This window comes from Equus przewalskii, unplaced genomic scaffold (genome assembly GCF_037783145.1).
Source record: "Equus przewalskii isolate Varuska unplaced genomic scaffold, EquPr2 ChrUn-6, whole genome shotgun sequence".
In the NCBI taxonomy this organism is placed as follows: Eukaryota; Metazoa; Chordata; class Mammalia; order Perissodactyla; family Equidae; genus Equus; species Equus przewalskii.
The window spans coordinates 387,552-407,070 of NW_027228754.1; the positions used below are offsets into that span (position 1 = coordinate 387,552).

General features: G+C 42.2%; 1 long non-coding RNA gene and 1 other non-coding gene across 2 annotated transcripts; one reads left to right on the plus strand and one right to left on the minus strand.

Annotated features, from left to right (window-relative positions):
- Nucleotides 1-1,972: 1,972 nt before the first annotated feature.
- On the plus strand, nucleotides 1,973-9,001 carry LOC103559997 (uncharacterized). The gene is made up of 2 exons (XR_011536924.1): nucleotides 1,973-2,184; nucleotides 8,288-9,001. It is a non-coding gene; the product is annotated as an uncharacterized lncRNA (long non-coding RNA).
- A 7,617-nt stretch (nucleotides 9,002-16,618) lies between these two features.
- Nucleotides 16,619-16,691, minus strand: TRNAV-CAC (transfer RNA valine (anticodon CAC)). Its single transcript has one exon. It is a non-coding gene; the product is annotated as a tRNA-Val (tRNA).
- Nucleotides 16,692-19,519: the final 2,828 nt, after the last annotated feature.

A 19,519-nucleotide genomic window follows, 5' to 3' on the forward strand; every position in this document is an offset into this window, starting at 1 on the left:
CGTGGTTCAATGGCAGATAACTCAATCCAAAGAAAAGATTTCCTAATTTCAGTCATCAGAGAACTGAAGCAAATGATGAAAATACCCTGAGGCATATTTTGTGAGTGGGGCCTCGATGAGCCCTTCCAACTTTGAAAGAGTTAAATCTGGCCCCATGAAAGACCATTAACTGTGCCTGAAGCTAACCAGCCAATATGAAAAAAGGTCAAAATTCCATCAGGTGCCAATCTTTAAAAAATAAAAAATAAAAATAAAAAGAAGTACCAATTCAGTTTACCTTAAACAGAAAAGGTAAATTATAAAGTTACAGGAGAACTATAGCAGATTTCAAAATTACAAAGTGTAGTTTGAGGCTCAAAGGATAAGAGAATCTGGAAGGTAGAACGCGATCAGGGAGAGAGATTGTTTTCCCTCTCTCTCTGTTTCTCACTGCAGTGCTTTATTCTTATTTCTCTGCAAGGCGGCACACACGATTTGCTCCCTAGTTGAGAATAACTCTGCAGAGACAACTTGGGCTTGTACCTTTCTTGCAAGCTCGTAAGAGTCTTACTAATATAATAGGAGAGAATGGAAAGATCAGAAAGAATGCTGGTCAGCTGAAGTGGAGAGAGACCGCAAAGGATAACGATTTCCTGCTTTTGCTTTGAACCAGTGGATCTTTTTTTTTAAAAAATAGAAATTAATTTTCCCACAACCAATTGGCAGTTTTTGTGTAGTTTTCCAAAGGTTTTGTGCATATACAAGAAATAGAAATATATATTTTATTCATCACAATTACCTTTTACACAAATTATAACATACATACTACTTACTTTTTTAAGATTAAAAAAATGTACTTTTGGAGATCATTACATATGAGGGCTAAAGAGCTCCCTTACTTTTTCTTGAAGCTTTATAGCCTTAAGAAATCAACACACACACACAAAAGAAATCAATACATTGATGATGTATTATAATTTATCTAATTAGTTTTCTATTGTTGAACATTTAGTTTGCTTCCAAACTTTTACTATTACAACAGCGCAGCAATGAGTAACTTTGTACCTGTGTTATTTTGCATGTGTGAGAGTGTAGTTGTGAAATAAGTTTATAGAAATGAAATAGTGAAGTCAAAGGGCGTGTGCATCTTGACAGATATTGCCAATTGCCTTCCGAAGAGTTTACGTCTCTCCAGCTGTGTATCAGAGTTCTCTGGCAGATCTTGAAGACTTGCTAGATTGATTATATCTCTAACTTGTTTATTTTCATCCCATACCCCTTCCCAGATATTAGGGATTCACAGTAACTTCTCTCTCAAAAATTTGCATTGTTAGATAAACTACCTTATTTAGTGCTTTCTTTCTTTTTCTTTTTTTTAATTTTCTTTTTTAATTTTTCCTTCTTCTCCAGAAAGCCCCCAGTATATAGTTTTATATTTAAGTTGTGGGTCTTCTAGTTGTGGCATGTGGGACACTGCCTCAGCATAGCTTGATGAGCGGTGCTGGGTCCATGTGCCCAGGATCCAAACGAGCAAAACCCTAGGCCACCAAGGCGGAGCACGCGAACTTACCCATGGGGCCATGGGGCGGTCCCCGTAGTGCTTTCTAATCTATAATAGCCAAAAATGAGCAACTTGGACTTTCAATGTACTTTTCTTCCCATGGCATTTTTAAAGCCAGAAAAAATCATTAGTAACTCCTTACTAGTAAAAACGTGGGCATCTCATCTATTACACAGTTTGACCTCCTGAATCACTGTCTCCAGTCCTACCATCAGCAATCCAAGGTTTCTTCCAGATAGCTCCAAGCTGCCCTGTTTGCTGCTTCGCTGGGTCAGGTGGAGGTGGGTCTTGGATTGGAGACCTGGCCTTTGCCTGTTTTCCTGCATCTTATCTAACCAAGCTACTGGCCCAACTTTGAACTATTCATACCCCCTAGCTTCTGTATATTCCCTAATAGGAACTGAATACACCGTTCTGTGCACAGTAAGCACTGAAGGATGGATAGCTGAGAATATAAAAGCTGTTTCAAAACTTCTCTATAGATTATACATTTCGGATCCGATTTTCTTTCTTAGGAAGCATCTAAGGCTCCCTGTATTGGAGACTGTATTACATCTCCTCCCGTACACCACAAAAGAAGAATGTTCTTGATAAGAACCCTTCCTGAGAACCAGCTGTAGAGACATCAATATCTCTCACTAGTGGTGAGAATTCAATTTATGTTTACTTGCATAACTAAGAATAATCGATGGTTATAATGGAAACGGGGGGGGGGGGCAGCCGGTGGCGTAGCATTAAGTTCGTGCGCCCCACTAAGCGCTTAAGTTCGCCGGCTCCACTTTGGCGGCGGCCCGGGGTTCACCAGTTGGGATCTCCGGCGCTGCCCTAGCGGCCCGTCAAGCCATGCTGTGGCAGGTGTTCCACTTATAAAGTAGAGGAAGATGGGCACAGATGTTAGCTCAGGGCTAATGTTCCTCAAAATACTACTACTAATAATAGTAATAATAATAAAACAATGGAAACGGGGCAGTATGTGATGGCTATGTGCTTTGACAATATACGGGGTGGCCATAAAGTCTGGAAATAGACATTATTTTATCATGTGTTGAAATATAATATCAATAGACCCTTAATATGTATTCATTTATGTTTCCAGATCTTTTGCAACCCTGTAAATATAGTACAACTATCACTGAGGTGAGTTTAGGGAGAGTGTGAGAAGTGGGATGAGCTCTGATCGTCATACGCAGACAGCAACTGCGAGTAAATGCATTTTGCCTCGTTAGGTGCTAGGGGAGAGCAACGGGAGGGGGATTAACAGATTACTAGATAATTTCAGTATTACTCTATATTAGGAAAAACTCCAGTCCTCCCCCTGTTTCTCCTTTCCTCTCATACTACTATCTCATTCCCAACACTTCTGACACCAGATGTATGGGGGTTTTCCCCACACCAAGCAATTCCGTGATACTAGCTGGGTATCCCACTTCAGCTCAATTCTGACACTATCTACCTTGAGATAGCATCAGGTCTCACCTCACCGGATAAGGGTTCAGTCCTACAAGACTGCCCCCCCGCCCCCATCTATTTCAGGTGCCAATTGAAAGTTTAGGTTGTTACCTATACTTCTGACCAATCAGCTATAAATCAGAGGTTTCCATGACCCTTTCCTCAGGTTCAATGAATGTGCTAGAGCGGCTCACAAAACTCAGAAAAACAGTTTACTTACTGTTTACCAGTTTATTATAAGTACCTCATGCTACCCGATTGCACCACTGGAACTCCTATCAATTTATACTAAAAGAAGAGATAAAGGCTACAGATTGACATCCAGATGAAAGAGATGCCTGGGGCAAGGTACGTGGGAAGGAGCACGGAGCTTCCCTGTCCTCTCCAGGCGCCCACTCTCCCAGCTCTTCCATATGTTCACCAACCCAGAAGCTCTCCAAACCTCATACTTGTGGGATTTTTATGGAGGCTTCATCACTTAAGCCTGATCGATCATTATCCATTTCCAGCTCCTCTCCCCTCTGGAGAATGGGGGCGGGGCCAAAAATTCCAAAGCTGCTAATCATGGCTTGGTTTTTCTGGTGACGAGCTCCCATTCAGGAGCCCACCAAGAGTCACCTCATTAGAACAAAAGACACTGCTATCACCAAGAAAATTGCAAGGGATTTAAGAGCAGAAACTGTGTCAGGAACTGGGGTCAAAGACCAAATATTAGAGCAAAAGATGCTGCTAGTGCTCCTACCACTTAGGAAATCACAGAGTTTTAGGAGCTCTGTGCTGGGAACCGGGGGCAGAGACCAATATATATACTTTCTATTATCTCACATGCTCACATAGACAATAGCCAAAAAGAGAGTGAACTTAGGTATTGTATGAAAGTATTAGGATAAAGACAACCATTAGAACAAAAATACAAACTCTTCCTAACCAGAAGGTATGTTAAAAAAAAGAGGAGGGGGAGGAAGCAAATGAAATACGTCACATGGTGAAAGACCTAAATATATAAAACTATAAACTAGTAAGGCAGATCTGAGGCCAAATATATTGATTACATCAATAAATATATGTATACAGTCATGCATCACATAATGATGTTTCAGTCAACAACAAACCGCATATACCATGGTGTCCCATAAGATTAGTACCATATAGCCTAGGTGTGTAATAGGCTGTACCATCCAGGTTTTTGTAAGTACACTCTTTGGTGTTCTCACAACAGTGAAATCGCCTAACCATGTATTTCTCAGAACTTATAGCTGTCATTAAGAGATGCATGACTGTAAATGGGCTTACCACACCTGTTAAAAGAAAATGATTTTCACATTGATTAACAAAGCAAAACCCAACACTATGCTGTATAAAAGAAACATCTAAAATGAAGAGATTCAAGAAGACTAAAAGTAGATGCGAAAACAAAAATGTACCAGAATTTTTAAAAATTTAAGCAGGGGTTGCAATTGTAATTATCCAAGAAAGCAGAATTCTGACAAAAAAGTTTTAAAAGAGATAAAGAAATTTTTACCACAATTAAAAAAAGAGATAAAGAACTACATTTAACATGGGGAGAAATAGAAGCACACCAATAATAGGAGACTTTAACAAATCTCTCAACTCTAGAAAGAGGGAGTGAACAAGAAATAAGTAAGGATATAGGAGACCTAAACAACATAATAAATGAGATAAGTTTAATATATATTAAACACTGAACCTTGATAATAGACGATACACTTTTTTTTCAAATGCATATAAAGCATTCACAAAAATCACAAAAATGTGGCATGTTCACATCTTAGGCCACAAAGAAAATCTCAGTAAATTCCAAAGGGAAGAAATAATGATACAAATAGTATTCTCTGGCCCACAACGTAATATAACTAAAACCCAAAATTTCTTCCAACAGGAAATTTTAAAACATACTGTTAAACTGCTCCTGGGTCAAAGAGGAAATGCAAAGTAGAATTTTTTTGAAAATAGTAATAATGAAAATCAGAATCTATGGGAAATAGTTAAAATAGCTATCAGAGAAAGATTTATAATATTAAATACCCATATGAAAAAAAGTAAAAATATATGAATAAACATTACAACTCAAAAAACTAGAAAAAAGCCCAAGGTAAACAAATGTTAGGAGAAGGAAGAAATTAGTAAAAAGAAAGGCAGAGATTACTGGGTTTGAAAACCACCACAACAAAAATAGCACTATTAAATCCAAAACTATTCTTTTTGAAAAAATAAAAGTGGTAACTTATTAACTAAACTACTCCAGAGAAGGGGAGACAGCACAATACGTGAAATTAGAAATGAAGAGACACAGAAGAGAAAATTTAAAAAATATTCTATATATTTGAAAAGTTACATTAAATGGATAATTTTGTAGAAAAACACAATTTAACAAAATTGACCCCTGTAGAGACAGAAGGTCTAAACAGATCATTTCACACAAAAGAATTAGAGAAACTAGAGTTCCCCTACAGAACAAAACAGCCCAAATAGTTTCACTAGATGAGTCTATCAAACTTTAAAAAAGTAAATCCAGGGCTGGCCTGGTGGTGTAGTGGTCAGGTTCAGAGCTCCACTTCAGCACCCTGGGGTTCGCGGGTTTGCATCCTGGGCACAGACCTACGCACCACTCATCAAGCAATGCTGTAGTGTCGTCCCACATAGAAAAAATAGAGGAAGATTGCTACAGATGTTAGCTCAGCGACAATCTTCCTCAAACAAAAAAAGAGGAAGATTGGCAACAGAGGTTAGCTCAGAGCCAGTCTTCCTCACCAAGAGATAAATAAATCCTTAACTTCTTAAACTATTCTAGAGTACAGCAAAAGAAAGAAAACTCCCAAACTCACATTAGGAAGTGAGTGTAAGATTGATTCTTAAACCTGAATTTTATAACCATGACAAAGACCATAACAAAAAAACCCACTATAGATCAATTTCACTTATTAATATTGACCCAACAGCAGGTTAAGAAAATATTTATCATAACCAAGTGGATGATACTCCATGACTGCAAAGATGGAAACTCAAATTAGGAAATCCATTAATATAATCTATTATATTAATTGATCCAGGGTGGAAAAAATGTATGATTATCTCCATAGATGCAGATTGACAAGTTTTAATACATAACAAAATGAAAAGCAAAGTAAAAAGACAACTGGAAAAAACAAGTTATAAATTATATTACAGACAAAGGGTTAATATCTCTGATAAGAAACAAACTTCTAAAAATACCAAAGAAAAAGACTAACAACCCTATAGGAAACTTGGCTAGAGACACAAACATATCACAGAGAAAGAAATACGAATTGCTGTTAATCATATGAAAAGATGCTCAACATTGCTCATAATTTTTAAAAAATGCAAATTAAAACTACGTAGAGATACCATATCTCACCCATGAGAGTGGCATACATCCAAAACTTTGATGACATGCTCTGTTGGCTGGGCTGTGAGCAAACAGGCACTCTAATATGTTGAGCGTGGAAATGCAAAATGGTATGACCTCTACGATGGGGAATTTGCAAAATCCAGCTAGCACAATTCGTGATGCCTCTTGATTAAGCGGTCCCACTTCTAGAAATCTATCCCAAAGATACTCTGGCAAAAATATGAAAAGAAGTGTGCACTATTAAATGCGGCATTATTTGTAACAGCTACAGCTTGGGAACAACCTAGATGGCCATCAATAAAGGGTATCACGCAACTATAAAATGAGTCTCGTGCACAATGAGTATTATGGAACAGTAAAAAGCAACGAGGAATACGCTATTATGGAGTGATCATCAAGAAATACTTCTAAATGAATACAGCAAGGTGTAGGACATGTGAATAGCATGCTATTGTTTATCTTAAAAAGGAGATATAAATATATATATTTCTAATATAAAAATGCTGGAAAAATAAATGGTATAATTAGAGAGAGAGAGAAGAAATAAGGTGGAAAGGACAAGGGTAGAAGACAACCTTGTCTGAATACACCTTGCTTTGCAGAGTTGATTTTGGAACCATGTAAATATTTTCTATAAATTATAAATTAGCATTAAATTAAAAGCAAAAGCAATTCCCAAATACAAAACAAGTGAATTTTCATTATTTTCACAACAAAAAGTTTTTTTAAAAAAGAAGAGAGATTTGGCTACAATACAAAAGCTACATAAACGAGTTAACACCTCTACTTCCTCTTATCACAAATTTCATATCCAGTTTTCTTTCTTGAGACTAAGTCTCCCTCTAGCGGAGACTACTTTTACAACTAGTCCCCCAAAACGAAGAAATCCTTTACCCGCTGTCTCCTGCCCCATGTCCTTAAATTACATAGGTATTTGAGTCACGAGTAAGAGGATGTGGTGGAAGATACTGAGCATGGATAGCAAACGATCAGGGACAGAGTCAAATTGTGGAAGGAAGTGGGGGGATGAGAGACATGAGAGGCTCTAAGAGCCAAGAAGATTAAGGCTATTCAACTCAAAATGGGGAAGGATCTGCAGCTTCCTGTTGTTGGAGGATTCCCACCACCTCTGGCCAGAAAGAGGTGATTAACATGCTGATGTCACTGTGTACTCAGGGGAATAGCTCCCCATCAGGCATTGCCAAAGGGAGAAACCCTGGTCAGAAATAGCCATGAGTAGGGAAGGAAGAGTGATTCTCCTGAGCCGCAGAAGGTGTGATGGGGCTGGACTCCAGGCATCCCTCCCATGCCAGAGTTTCACTGACCATTGAGCTCAGATGCTTTCATGAAAGCTTGGCTTCTCAGAGACTGATGAGGGGAAAGGTACTGGCACAGCCTCTTCAGTTCCTGGTAGGGTGGACCGGAGACTGGCCCACATGGGAAGTGCCCTCTGTAGGGAATGATGGGAGGGTCCTTTTGTCCTGGGCTGAGCTACCCTAGGTCTCATCTGACCTCACATAGTGGAAACTACTCAGTGGAGAACTCCCTTAGCAGGGAAACCTTTAAGAGCGGAAGCTTTTGGCACCTGAGCTAACAACTATTGCCAATCTTCTTTTTATTTTTCTGCTTTTTCTCCCCAAATCCCCCCCCCCCCCCCGTGTATAGTTGTATGTTTTTTAGTTGTGGATCCTTCTAGTTGTGGCATGTGGGATGCCGCTTCAACACGGCATGACGTGCGGTGCCATGTCCGCGCCCAGGATCTGAACCAGTGAAACCCCGGGGCGCCAAAGCAGAGCACACGAATTTAACCACTCGGCCACGGGCCAGCCCCTGTGCGTCTGTTTCTAAAAGTATGCAACTTCCGGCTGTCCAGGACCAGTTCAACTAACCCCATCTCTTATCAACAGAGTGATGAAGAATTGTCTTTCAGAAAATCTGCAAAGTCACGTAGCCAGAGCATGCGCAAAAGAAGAAATCTTGACCTGAAATGACCGGGGAACCAAAGATCCTCCTCCGCACAGAACCCAAGGACTGGGACGTGACTGGAACTTGAAAGTTGGACTCTTACCAGAAGTGAGGGGTCCCTCAGTCAGGAAGATCTGGTGTTACAATTCCTTCCCCACCTCATCAAAAATGTTTAGAACTCCATCCTAAATGTTTAGAACCCTGTCTTAAATGTTTGAAACCTTACCACAAACGTTTGAAGCCCTCCAGTCAGAACCTGTCCCACTAGCATTTCTTTCTTTCTTTTTTTTTTAAAGATTTTATTTTTTCCTTTTTCTCCCCAAAGCCCCCCAGTACATAGTTGTGTATTCTTCGTTGTGGGTCCTTCTAGTTGTGGCATGTGGGACGCTGCCTCAGCGTGGTCTGATGAGCAGTGCCATGTCCGCGCCCAGGATTCGAACTGACGAAACACTGGGCCGCCTGCAGCGGAGCGCACGAACTTAACCACTCGGCCACGGGGCCAGCCCCCCACTAGCATTTCTGCATGCCAGCCTGTTCTCCCTAACCTCTTAAGCCTTGCCCCAAATCCTGAACTGGGGAGACAGATCTGAGGGCACACCCGCCCTGTTCTCCCTGCAGATCCATCCTGCAGAATAAAGCTGATCTCTTTTCTCAAAGATTGATGCCATAATTAATCAGCTCTTTATGGTCATCAGGCAAGTGAACCCCCATTTTGTGTGGTAACAATGATATGCCATTCTTCCCCATCTATCACACTATGGTCTTATGCTCTGTAGAGAACGTTTGAGTGCTGCTGATGAAGATCAAGGCTGCCCCTGCCCCAGGGAGAGAAGTCCAAGGCGTCCTGCCGTACATACTGATCTGTATCACCTTCCAGGAAGCACAGGATGTCCTGACTTAATCCGATCTGATTTCTTATCTAAAGTTACAAGATCACCCAGTAACCAGACCCCACCTACACTGCTACCATTTTAATAATTTTTTTCATGATCTTTCCTTTGTCTTGTAAAGAAATAACTCACATACCTATGCCTTATAAATTTAGCTCTAACCCTCAACACATTGCAGCCCTTCACTGCCCATGGGTCCGGTCCCCATGCCTGCAGCTCTTACTGCCCATGGGTCCTGTCCCCATGCCTGCAGCTCTTACTGCCCATGGGTCCTGTCCCCATGCCTGCAGCTCTTACTGCCCATGAGTCCTGTCCCCATGCTACTCCATGCTATTCTCTGAATAACAGAGCACTACTGCCAGACCTTGAGAGTCCAAGAAATCTTTCTTTTGACTCCTCGACTCACCGAGCCTGCATCACTGCCACTTCAACATGTATTTCCAATCTCCTTTACAGTTTTCAATAAGAATACAAAAAGAAATGAACCCTAAAAACAGTCTAGTTTCCTAAGTTCATTTTCTAGTCCTATAAAATCTAACCCCTTAATTAGCTCGGTAGTCCTGCTTTTTTACATATCTAGCTTGAGATTGCTGTCCAGGAAATTACTCATTTGAATAATTATTTCTGCCAAGTTCCACACCTTTCTTTGTCCTGCCTTACTTCCTCTCTTTAAAATGTGCCTATGTCCTCCCATGCACATTGCAATTCTGAAGGGAAAAAATTGGGGTAACTAGGTGTGGTGAGCCTTCCTAAAATGTAAATGGATGTAAAATGTAGCATATTTCTCTAGGAGTCTGTTAACAAAGAAGATATGTAAGGAAGAAAGAATATCTTTTTCCCCAAACGTGTTGATAAAGGCCAGCTCCCAGACCACAATTCTTTTTTTTCAAGACCATAATTCTTTTTTTTAAGACCATATTTTTAATATAACAAAAAGTAATATGAGCCTTATACAATGGAATTATTCAGTCTTAAAAAGACAGGAAATTCTGACATATACTACAACATGGATCAATCTTGAGGACATTATGCTAAGTGAAGTAAGCCAAACACAGAAAGAAAATACTGAAGGATTCCATTTATCTGAGGTACTTAGAGCAGCCAAAGTCATAGAGGCAGAAAGGGGAATAGTGGCTGCCATTCTACCGGGAGGAGGGCGAATGGAGAGTTATTGTTTAATAGGTACAGAGTTTCAGTTTTGCAAGATGAGAAGAATTTTGGAAATGGATAATGGCAATGGTTGCCCAACAATATGAATGTACTTGATACCACTGAACTGTACACTTAAAAAAGCGGTTAAGTTCGCGCACCCCACTTCAGCAGCCCAGGGTTTGCCGGTTTGGATCCCGGGTGTGGATCTAGGCACCACTCATCAAGCTATGCTGTGGAGGTGTCCCAGATATAAAATAGAGGAAGATGGGCACAGATGTTAGCTCAGGGCCAATCTTCCTCAAAAATAAAATAAAATAAAATAAATAAAATATATAGACGTTTATTTTGCTCCCATGTAAAAGTCTGGAGGTATGCCGTCCAGGGTTGTCAGGACAGTTCTGCTGGGTGAAGGCCTCAGGGTCTAGGCTCCTTCCCGCTCACTCTTCCTCCATCCTGAGAGTGGGACCCTGATCCTCACCATCCAAGGTGGCAGTAGTTTCAAAGAGCACACAGTGGCTGTCTTTTAAGGAACGATCCTTGAAGCCGTCATACAAAGATATTTCCCCTTACATCTCACTGGCCTGAATTTAGTCACACGGCCATACCTACCTGCAAATACAGCAGGTAGGAAATATAATTTTTATTCTGAGAGGCTATGTGTCTAACTAAAAATTACATTATTGTAGAAGTGTGGGGGAAATTATGTCCAGAACTGTTTCTGGCACTACATAATCTTTTTCCTTGGCTTATAGCATTATAGAAACTTCAGGTTTACGTTATTATATTTCATTATATTTCAACTTCTATATAGACTGCATCGTGTTCACCACCAACAGTCTAGTTGCCATCCATCCGTCACCATACACATGCGCCCCTTTTGCCCTCCCGCACCCCCCTTTCCCTCTGGTAACCACCAATCTGTTCTCCATCTCTATGTGCTTGTTTATTTATCTTCCACATATGAGTGAAGTCGTATAGTAATTGTCTTTCTCGGTCTGACTTTATTTCTCTTAGCATAATACCCTCGGGGCCCACCCATGTTGTCTCAAATGGCACGATTTTTGTCTTTTTTTTATGGTGGTACTAAGTAATCTTAAGCTCTTCTTATATATTCTTCCAGATTGTTTTCTCTTCTTGTACTATACACATTACCCTGCAACTTGCCTTTTCTTTGAATATACCACGGAGGCATCAGAGTCCTTAGTTGAAAGAAACACAAACCAACTCTGGCTAATTCAGCAGAAAAGTAACTTATTAAAGTAATTCATACAGTTTCTGGGAAGGCTGGAGAGTTAGACTTGGATTTTAAGTTATTCCTGACAGTTCTGCAGCATTGGTGTCCTGAACCACCACTGCCACTGGGCACAACCAGTGCAGCTTGCACACCTGACTCACTGGGAGTCACCTGGCTGGCTCCTTGGGCACATGATCTACTCAGTTGCATGGTTCTCTTTACATGCTTTCTCTTGGAATCCAGCCACCCCAATGTGAGGAAGCAGAGAGACCTCACGGGGAGGCCACAGCAGCTGCCCCCTCCTGGGACTCCAAGACAAAGTGCCTTCTCTATGGGACTAGTGTCCAGTGATGCTCCAATTTAAAAAGGGATTTGTGGACAATCCGTGGAAATGACCTGGGTTTGGACCTAGCTCCATCACTAGGATGGGACCTCGGGCATGTCTGTTTACAACTTTATTTCTTCATCTGTAACATTTTGATGATGACTATCCCCTAAGATTGTTAAAATGATTAAATGACGTAAATTAGTCTGACACAAAGTAAGCGTAAAACAAATGTCAGTCATTAGATTATGAAGCATATATTAGCAAATTAAAGATTCTCAAAGCTATCTGACCAGAAAACTGCTGAATTTTCCAGGTTGATCCGTCCACAGAACCCTTTTAAATAGCACATCTATAATTGGAATAAGAAAAGGATTAGGGTGGAGCCGGGGGAGCCGGAGTGAAGGGGAGCCGGTGGGACAGGCCCACACACGAGGACGAGGTGTTGAGGTCTATGGGCCCTCCCCCCCGCCTGGAGGACAAGGACAAGGCCTGGTCTTTTCCAGCTCCTGGGGCCAAGCCGGGGACGCCTACGGGAGGCTGCCCTTCTCCCCACCCCACGCGCCACCCCGCGCTCTGCTGCTCTTCCCTCCCACCGGCGAGTGGCTGTTACGGTGTCATCCTGCCCGCACTGTCGGGAACCGAGGTCACCCTTCCGGTCCTGACTCAGGCCTGACTTACAGGAAGGCTCCAGACCGCTGCGAGCGGGCGCACGAGGGCGCGGTCTGGGGCGGCGGTGGGGGTGGGGACGTCCGCGGCCCGGCTCTCGGCTCTTCGAGCCCGGAGCCCGGGAGAAGGGGAGAGGGATGGGGGAAGCCTGGACGCCCTCGCGAGGAGGAAGGCGAAATCACCATGTGACGAATTAATTTTGGGAAAATGCGCATTAACGTGTCCATATTTTGTCTTTGTAATGAAAATTTACTCATAATCTCGTCTTTACCTAACTGGACTGCTCCTTTCCCACGAGACCGCATGTCTTTTTCTCATGCTTGAGGTTTGTGTTGCACTGACAGTCTCACTTAGGTCACACACACTTCCCGTTTCTGTTTAGTCTTAATGGTTTTTTGGTTTGGTTTTGTTTCTTCATTTTAAAAACAGTTGACATTTTTTGGCTAGCTAATATATGAACGTAATAAAAATAAATTCAGACGTTAAGAAAGTATATGCAAGGACGTCTCCTTTCCAGCCCTACCCTCAGTTCCCCATTCTCTTTCCCAGAAGCAACCATGGTTACCAGTTTCTTGTGTGCCCTTCATAGGTAATCTATACATGTATATATTTATAAGTGCTTAAAGATAGTTCCTCCATTTTCCTTACCCAAATGCCACATATACACACTGATCAGCACCAGAGTCTTTTTCAAATAGTGTGTCTTGGAGACTCTGAACAAGTGCAAAAGTGAGACGGTATGCAAGATGAAGAGTGATTAAAAACTGTGTTCTATGGTGGGCTTTAAAGTACTTCCAGCTTTTTGCCAATAAAGGCAGAGAGCCCAACTGTGGGAATTATAAGTGCATTTCTGGCTCTTGCCATGCATTGGCTGTTTCTAAACAAAGGGAAACGTTTGTCCAGTATTCTTACTGAAGTTCCGCAGGACGGTGATGCCTGAGACTCCTGACTCAGCCAGATGGGGCCCATTTCCCCAGCGGTGTGTATAGCTCTTGCCTGAAGTCCCTAAGCCTGAGAACGATGACTGGCCTGCGCAGCACCCTCTTTGAAAGCCAAGGCTGTTTTGTATCAGCGGGAGATCCCAGAGCCTCCCCAAATAGGAAGCAGTTGTGCAGACCACTCCTTTCAGACCCAAAGTGCATGTGACCCAGCTGTTTTCTTATTTCTTAGGCAAGCCTCACTGATTCTAACCTCAAATTCATCAGAAGGCTTATCATACTGTCCTAGGACCCGGAGTGACAGCAGCCTGGGCTCTGCCTGACAGCAGAGAAGGGAGCAGGGTTAAGAAGACCACCTATGCCCTTAGGGAAATGCTGACTAAGCTCAGGGCCAGCGCTTACTGAAATTTACCTTATAACCTCCATGGGAAGCCTTGGTCCCGTTTGCTTGCATAAACAAGGCCTGTCTCCCTGCCCCTGGATTTCCCTTTTGTGTCCCACCAAGGATCAGACTTTGGAAGACCCTGGCCAGTCTGGGTGGTGCAGGCCTATCACCCTACTATTTCTTTGTACTCTGCGTATAGTCCTGAAATAGTCTGACCAACAGGGATGGTCTCCTTCGAAGGTCCACACAGCTCTGAGGAATTTGCCCATCCTCTTCCTCCCCAGCTAGCCCAGGTTACTGGCATCTGCTCAGAAAGGAGCTAGTAGAGAGGTAACCTAGGAGGGCTAGAGTAGTTGGTCTGGGACAAGGATGAGGGAGAATAATCAACCACATTAGGCTCAGGATAGAGAAGAAAGCAGGACCCCAAGGGAGCTGTAGTTAATCCTTTCCTGCTGCTATTTGGCTGTAGTTTCTCTCTCCCATGCCATCAACAAGCCCCAGTGAAACCACATGTTGGGCTGATTATTTGCATTTCTTCTCAGATCCATTCTCTGCTCTCCTCTGCCGTGTTCTGCGTGTTCTGCGTTGCAGGGAAATGCATTTACCAGGTTCCCATCTCATGCAGAGTGAAAGCCAAATTCCTTACTGCATCCTACAAGGCACTCTACCTCCCTCTAGCTCACTCTGATCCAACTACACTGTCTTTTTGCTATTTCTGGATATAATACCTAGCTCCTGCCATAGGACCTTTGCACTTGCTGCCCCTCAGTCTGGAAGCTTGTCCCCCAGATATCTTCATGGCTAGTTTCCTCACTTCTTGCAAATTTTCACTCAAAAGTCACTTTCTCTGGGGCCCCTCCTTGGCCGCACTACCTAAAATTGTACCTTGATCCCCCAGACATTTCATATCCCACTGCCCTCTTTATTTCTCCTTAGTACTTATCATCATCGAACATGCTATATATTTTATCTTGCTACTGTCTGCCTCACCCACTAGAATGTAAAGTCCATGCAGGCAGGGATTTGTTTTCGTCTCTTTGTCATTACAGTAGTCCCCCCTTATCCATGTTCTCTTTCTGTGCTTTCAGTTACCTCCAGTCAACTGAAGTCTGAAAATATTAAATGGAAAATTCCAGAAATAAACAATTCATAAGTTTAAAATTTTGCTGTTTTGAAGAGTGTGATGAAATCTCACTCCATCTCGCCTGGGAGGTAAATTATCCCTTTGTCTGGAGCATCCACACTGTATACATCACCTGCCTGCGAGTCACTTAATAGCTATCTCGGTTATCAGATTGACAGTTGTGTATCTCAGTGCTTGTGTTCAAATAACCTTTGTTTTACTTAATAATGGCTCCAAATCGCGAGAGTAGTGATGCTGGCAATTTGGATATGCCAAAGAGAAGTTGTTGTTGTTAATCTCTTACTGTGCCTAATTTATAAATTAAACTTTATCATGGGTATGTATGTATAGGAAAAACATAGTATATATAGGGTTCGGTACCATCTGAAGTTCCAAGCATCCACTGGGGGTTTTGAAATGTATCCCTCAAGGGTAACGGGGTCTACTGTACTGAATCCCCAGAGGTTAGAACCATACCTGGCACATAGTAGGTGCTCTATAAACATTTGTTTAGTAAAGAATGTATGATGTCATTGTTTGTCACAGCAGGGAGGTGACAATCTGATATTCCTTATGGGGGAAAGAAAAGTAAAATGGCTGGGTGCCTACAGTGAGATTATTTACAGCAGTTAGAAACAAATGACTAAATGTGCACACAGCAACTTGAGTGGACCATAAAGTCACAGTGCTGAGTGAAAAAATTACAAGCAAAATCAAGAAACAACTACCCATTTTACAAGGATAGATACAAATTCAAGATATATATATCAAACACATTAGAGAGGGGGTGGAAGTAGGGAACAGGCATAAAAAATAATTAAGACAAAAATAAATAAAGCAAGGGAAGACCCTTGTACCCATCCATGTGGATAGAAGGCGATGAATTGAGATTAGCACTGTGCCTAAGGTCAACCCAAAAATTACTTAGTGTTGTGAAATGTATTTTGTTTCATACAAACTTTTTCATTAGAAACTTAAAAATATGTATTTATATGAGTATCCAGAACAGGCTTCAAATATTTGTTTACTTTTTCCTGAGGGATACTAAAAACAATTTTTAACAGCTACATTAAGGAATAATTGACATACAATAAATTGGACATATTTAAAATGTACAAGTTGTTAAGTTTTGACGCATGTATAGACCTGAGAAATCATCCTCACAATCTAGAGCCAATTTACCCATTAGGCACAGTAGGCATATACCCACAAAAATGTTTTATTTTAAATTCAAAATGCTTTAATTCTTAAAAAATTGTTTTAAATTCAAAGGTAATAAACTTTTATATCAAAGAAAAATTTTTATATGATATTAATACACTTATCTTTATACCAATGCAGCTGTATTTTCGTATTAATATATTTTTAAAGATTTTTAATATTCAGAAAATATATTTTATGAAGGAGGGGCCCACGAAGGGGAAAGCACCAAGGACCGATGAAAATCATAATGCAACTCTACCACAATTAAGATAACATGTCTATCCCCTTCCCAACTTCTATAGGATTCGAAGAAACCTGGGGGTGGGGGAAGAAAAGCGAAACGCCGAAGCACGATGTTTCCGCCCGGTTTCGAACCGGGGACCTTTCGCGTGTGAGGCGAACGTGATAACCACTACACTACGGAAACCAGCTGCTGGAAAGATCCTTGAAAGCCGGTCTTGAAGCATAGCAGCTCCCGGAAGAGGACTCGGGCGGCCAGCCGCAGCACCGCCTCACCCTCGCGCCTGGAGGTAGCCCTCAGGGCCCGGGCTGCTCGCCCGGCACCTCGGCCATCAGCACGCGGCGATCTCAGTGGTGCCTGCTCAGGAAACTCCTGGCACTAGCGGGGCTCCAGGCAGTGTCGTTGCTATTGAAAGCCCGAGTCTGAGGGCCAGCGCTCCAGGCTTCCGCAACGCTCGGCGTGCAGTTTTCCCCATCTTCCAGGGCCCGCAGGAACGCCTGGCTGGGGTCAGGCCAGCCGCTGGCAGTTAGCGCGCGCCCCCTGTCCCGGGACTGGAGAAAAATGGTGCAGTAACTACAGGTAGGAACAGACCTCGGTGACCGACTTGGTCAAGATAAAGGAAACCGGCTCATATTTGAAACAATAAAAATACACCTTCCGTTTGCCCAGCACTTGATTTAGAAGGCACTTGTAAAAGGAAAAACTCACTTTTTCCCTTCCTGTGTCTTTCTTTCCTGTGAGTCTGCTTTATTAGTCACACACAAACACTTCACTTCTGGTCACCAAATGTGTGGAGGATTTTCCCCACGCCAAGCAATTCTCTGTCTGTGACACCAGGCGGGTGTCCTACAATTTAACTCAATTCTGGCACTATGTACTCAGAGACAGCGTCAGATCCCACAGGTTAAGGGCTCAGTCCTACAAGACTGCCCTCCCGTCTGTGTCACGTCCTGTCCCGTCTGGTGCCACATGCCCCACACCCCCCTTTCTGACCCACCAGGGCTACAGATTGAGGGGACCAACCATCCTCTTCTCAGGTTCCCTTAAGTTGCTAGAGCAGCTCACAGAACTCAGGGAAACACTGACGTTTATTAGTTTCTTAAAGGATAAAGGATACAGTTGAACAGTCAGATGAAGACGTACACAGATTAAGGTCTGGGAGGGTCTCAAGCACAGAAGCTTCTGTCCTTGTGGAGTTGGGGTGTGTCACTCTCCCAGCGTGGATATTGTCTCCAACCTGGAAGCTCTCTGAACCTCATACTTTTGGGCTTCTATGGAGGCTTCATCGTGTAGGCTTGATTGATCATTAAGTCCATTTCCAGCCCCTCTCCCCTCTCTGGAGGATGAGGGAGTAGGGCGGAACATTTGAAGCTTGTAATCTTAGCTTAGTCTTTCTGGTGACCAGCCCCGTCCAGGAGCCAGCCAGGAGCCCATCCAGAGTCACCTCAATAGAAAAAGGACGCTCTTGGTGCTCTCAACACTTAGGAATTTACAAGGATTTTAGGAGCCTGTGTCAGGGACGGGGTCAAAGACAAGTATTAGAACAAGAGATGCTTCTAGGGTTCTTATCACTCAGGAAATTACAAGGGTTTCAGGAGCTCTGTGCCAGGAACTGGGGTGGAGGTGGAGGGTGCAGGTAGAGACCAATATATACATTTTATATTTTCTCTCTCTCACAGCCCTCTCCCTGGTCTCTGGTCATGGACTCCTTACAGCAAAATGACAAACAAGTCAAAAGATACTGGCACATTACTAAAACCCCAGCAGCTGTTAATAATCATTCCACTCTATCACCTGGCCCCGGCCCTTTGATCAGTCTTTAAGACACATTTGGTGACCAGAAGTGCTGTGTGAGAAGTGAAGGAGACTCACGGGGAAGGAAGCACACAGTGGGGAAGAACTGGGGTTTTCCCTACACAGAAGAACTGAGATTTTCTTTTTAGTGCTTTCACACTCTCGCGCATTCAATTTGTTTTTATAATACTGCTAAGAGGGAAGATTTTTTTTTTTTAAAGATTGGTATCTGAGCTACCAACTGTTGCCAATCTTTTTTTTTTTTTCTGCTTTATCTCCCCCAAATCCCCCCAGTACATAGTTGTATATCTTAGTTGCAGGTCCTTCCAGTTGTGGCATGTGGGATGCCTCCTCAACGTGGCCTGAGGAGCGGTACCATGTCCACGCCCAGGATCCGAACTGGTGAAACCCTGGGCTGCGGCAGCGGAGTGCTGGAACTTAACCACCCCACCATGGGGCTGGCTCCTAAGAGAGAAGTATTAAAGATGTTTTAAAATGTGTAAAGATTTGCTAAGAAAATTTGACTTGCTTAAGATGGAACAAAGTTAACAGTAACATACAACATCTAAATACAACATCTAAAATGTAAGTAAGATACAACATCTAAAATGATCAAGGGATTAATATCTAGATTCTAGAATGTAGAAGAAACTTCTTTTTCTTTTTACTGAAATATAACTGACATGTGAAGAGCTTCTGAAACTAGAAACACTAATAACAAAAAGCCAACAGGAAACCCAATAGAAAAAATGAGCAAAGAATGTGATTAGTCAATTCACAGAAAGGGAAAGCTAGGTGGCTAAAAATATGCAGAGATGGTGAACCTTATTAGTAATCAGAGAAATGCAAATAAAACATTTGTGAGTGAACATTTGTAAAGTGAGATACCACTTTACATCTTTGGGAAACATTAGGAAGTTAGTTAATAAGTCTTGGGTAAAATACAGAGAAATGAGAATACTCATGTCCTGCTGGTAGAGTTCAAACAGGTACAGCATACTGGAAAGCATCCTGGAAGTCACCCTATGACTCAGCAATCCTTCTAGCTACAGACCACAGAGCACTTAGGTCTAGGTCGATAAAGAGACATGTATCAGGATGTTCATGACAGGACTGTGAGTGATAGTGAGAACTGAAGGCAATCCAGATGTCCATCACTAATGCCTAGATGTACTTATGCTTGGTTTACTTATGCAACATGGATAGAATACAAAATATAC